The sequence below is a fragment of the Hydra vulgaris genome, chromosome 12, assembly GCF_038396675.1.
Source record: "Hydra vulgaris chromosome 12, alternate assembly HydraT2T_AEP".
In the NCBI taxonomy this organism is placed as follows: domain Eukaryota; kingdom Metazoa; phylum Cnidaria; class Hydrozoa; order Anthoathecata; family Hydridae; genus Hydra; species Hydra vulgaris.
Genome location: NC_088931.1, coordinates 18,141,984 through 18,146,213, shown reverse-complemented (window position 1 = coordinate 18,146,213; position 4,230 = coordinate 18,141,984). Strand labels below are relative to the sequence as shown.

The window sequence follows — 4,230 nt, the reverse complement described above, 5'->3', positions numbered from 1 at the left end:
TATAGAGTAATCCGATATTTTTAGAAATTTTGTTTTCAATCATGTTTATGTGGTCTTTCCAATTTATGCTTTTATCTAGAATTACACCTAGAAATTTCATTAAAAATTCTCTTTTTACGATGCATTCTCCAATAACAAGTTTTGGAAGTGCAAGAGAGATTTTATCCTTTTTATGGAGACAATGAAAAATGCTTAGTTTTAGTTAAACAATTGAAAGTTTATTCATATTTAACCAATCGGATTTAACCATTTGGTTAGTTTTAGAAGTAAAATAAATTTGTGTCATCAGCAAATAAAATAGAATCTAGAATATTAGAGGCTTTGCTTAAATCATTAATATAGATTAAAAATAAAAGTGGTCCTAATATAGATCCTTAAGGAACGCCACAAGTAATTGTCATATTGTTAGTTTTTTCATTGCCGAATCAAATATATTGTTTTTTATTAGATAAGTAGCTTTTGAACCAAGCTATGTTTATATTTTCGATTCCTTAGTTTTCTAATTTTTTAATTAAAATACTATGATCAACAGTGTCGAATGACTTATTAAGATCTATGAAAACACCTAAAGTGAACTTGCTTTTGTCAAAACCTTGAAAAATAATCTAAATGAGATAAAGAATGACATGATCAGTAGAGTGCCCTGTTTTGAAACCAAACTGTTTGTTATAAAGAATATCATTTTTTTCTAAAAATGAGTATAATTTGTTATACATAATGCATTCTAGTATTTACGAGAAACAAGGAACTATAGAAATAGGTCTTTAGTTAGAAATATTAGATCATCTCAAGATTGAAATATTAGTATCATCTCCAGATTGATTATTATGAATATTAGATGGCGGTCTGTACACAACATGTACAATGATGTTTTTACTGGTTTTATTTATAACTTCGATCGTTAATGATTCGCAATCATTACTAACTACACTAAATTCGGTTAACGGTCTAAAATTTAAAGAGTTGTGAATAAAAATGCATACTCCTCCACCTATTGTCTCAGAATTTCTGACTTGATGAATAACTTTATAGTTTTGTAGTTGAAGATTTGAATCTTTTTTAACTTGTTTATCTCAACACTAGGTCTTTGTGAGACAAATAATTTTAAAATTAATTTCAACACTATATAAAAAATCTTTCAACTTATCAAAATTTTTTTGAAAGCTCCTAATATTTAGGTGTAGAATAGAGAACTCATTAATATCTATATCAGCAGAAAGATTAAAAATATCTGAATTATAATAAGAAGGGCAAATGTTGCTAATTATTTCATCAGTGTTATAAAAAGTTAACATCTTGATCTGAATGATTCTCTAAAAGTATATTTTCATTTGTCTGGAAAGCCTTAAAGCTTAATTCACGAAAATTCATATCTTCCATAACAACAAGAAAGGTTCCATAATAACAAGAAAGGTTCCATAACAATAAAAAAGGTTCCATAACAACAAAAAAGGTTCCATAACAACAAGAAAATACTAACAAAATATTTAAAGTATAAAATAATTAAAGTCTTGTAATTTCCTGAATTCTTTTACTTTTAGTTTATCATAAATTACAACCAAAAACATACTATTTTTTCTATGAACATTCATTTGCTCGAGTAGTTTTTTCCTCATAGATGCAGTTTCCAATGAATAACCCTTATTAATTATTCCCGATCCTTTTACTCGCACTCTTTATAACTTTTACTTTATCTTTTTAATTTAACAACTTTACTATTGATCTTGGTCTACCTGCTTCAATTTTTCCTGACCTGAGTGCTCGTTCAATTACAATTTCTTTTAAATTAAGTTTTTCTTCAAAAATATTTGCTACCTTTTTCTTGCATGTCTTGTGTAAAGTTCAGACTTTCTTCTATATCTTTTTGCACAATTTCATTTTTGTTTAATCTTTTAAGGTAATTTTTTTATTCCTCTTATATATATTTGTTAATTCACTTCCTCAAGGCCACTACAGATTTTTTAATTTGCATGAAAAAATATATATATTAAATTTTTTTATATCGTTTTCATTAAGAGACGAAACAGCAAGGCTATTATTAGTTGTGCCGCTTAAATAGCAAGGCTATTTAATCACACAACTATGGAAAAATGATTATAAAACTGTTTAAAAAAATATAACTCTAAAAAATTAATGTTGTTGCATTCATGTATCTTGGATACATTCTTGTTGATACATCAATGTATCCGTGTATCAATTTTTTTGATTTTATTCTTTGTTTAGAATTTCAATACACTTTGCTTAAAATTTGGAGAAAAATTTTCAGCGGATTTAAGATTTTCAAGCCCAAATTCTTGATAGGCTTAAAAGCATTGAACAAAGTGGAGATGTTGATTTTATTTTCAATGATGACAAATTGGAAAAAAACAACTAATAAGTTCATTTGAGAAATTCAATATTATTGAAAGTATTTTGAAAACAAGTTCAAATGCAAGAAAATGCAAGGTAACTTCTAATGTTCACTCACTTTGAAAATAAAAATCTATGTTCCAATTTTTATTATTGCTGAAGAGTGATGTCTGGTTGAGTAAAAATTTCAGTAAAAATAATAATAGCTGTATTGATAATAGTAATCGTTGTGGTGTTGTGACGCTTTTTAAACAAGAAAATCCAAGTTTGATACCCACCTCGTCCCTTAAAGTTCTGTGCTCAACTTATGTTTAACCACAGAGGCCTTGCTTTTCAGGGTTGGTGTTTAAGTTAAGTGTTCAGTTAAAAGCTAAAAGTTTATATATATATATATATATATATATATATATATATATATATATATATATATATATATATATATATATATGTGTGTGTGTGTGTGTGTATATATATATATATATATATATATATATATATATATATATATATATATATATATATATATATATATATATATATACACACACACACACACACATATATATATATATATATATATATATATATATATACACACACACACACACACACACACACACACACACACACACACACACAATATGTTGTGACACTATATGGTATTTAAGTTTGGTTTAATATTTAATCATGCTTTTAATTTATTTTAATAATATTTTTAAGGTTACTCAAATGAGAGGAGTGGGAGGAGCGACTCCACGGTGAACAGTTTAAAATGTTTTGAATGTTATCATGGAATACAGGCATTATTTATTGAGGATGAAAGGAAAGATTAAAGTAAATTTATGAGCACTCCTTATTATAAATGCATAAAAGGTGAGCATCGATAAAAGGTGAGCATCGATTGCGAGTTTGTAGCTATTGCATCTTATACAAGACTGAAACATTTTTGTTAACAGTAAATAGCAGAATGTGAAACAGTAGTACATTGCTCATTTTCTTCTATTCATTATTTGCAAATATATTTGCAGTCGTGTTTTATTTTAATTTAGTTTTTTTATGTATGACTTTCCAAAACTAATAACAAGTATTTTAATATAAATTTTTAGTGAAGATGTCTTTTTGTTGACTTTTTGGAAATCAAATTAAAAAGCAAAGTTTCTTAACTTTGCTTTTGAATTTAATTGTTTTTTTTTATTTTCTAAAACATACTCTATGATTGACAGACGATTCTGTGATAAATATTTTATTTCTTTAGATACTATTGTCAGTGACAAAGTTGGTTATAATGCAAGCAACATCGAGGGTGCCATTGGCGACATATTAAAACGAGCCAAAAAATAATGTTTTTGCTAGATTCTATTTATATATTAATATTGTCAAAAATATTACTCTTTCTATTTTTTTGTAATGATTTGTGTCAATACTTGGATTTAATTATTTATGAAGTATCCTTATTATTATCCTAATGAGGGTTTCCGCTGTGTTTAATCCCAAAAATACGTGTATATTAAATTTAGGCTTTGTGGGAAAAAAAAGATTTTATTTGTTATATCAAGACTTCATTTTTTGTAGTTGCTAGAAATGGAGTCGGTATGAGAATGAGCTGAATAAAATTAAACGTTGAATGAACGGACAAAATTTAGACGTCCGTAAGATGTCCAAAAACGTCTATTGTAGACCTCTGAACGGAGTGTTTTGGACGTCTTTGGGCGTACTTTATAGGTCCGAAATGGGAAGACAAAAGTTGTTGCATTTGATACGCCCAACGGACGTCCATTTCGGATGTCCGAACGGGCCATTTTGGACGTTCTTAGACGTACTATGGTCGTCCGTGTACCCATTGAGACACGGACGACCATAATCTTTTACATTATTTATTTC

At 27.4% G+C, this 4,230-nt stretch overlaps 1 long non-coding RNA gene across 1 annotated transcript; it reads left to right on the top strand.

The window, feature by feature from the left end:
* The first annotated feature begins 2,223 nt into the window (after positions 1-2,223).
* On the top strand, positions 2,224-3,746 carry LOC136088538 (uncharacterized). The gene is made up of 3 exons (XR_010642246.1): positions 2,224-2,445; positions 3,070-3,239; positions 3,605-3,746. It is a non-coding gene; the product is annotated as an uncharacterized LOC136088538 (long non-coding RNA).
* Positions 3,747-4,230: the final 484 nt, after the last annotated feature.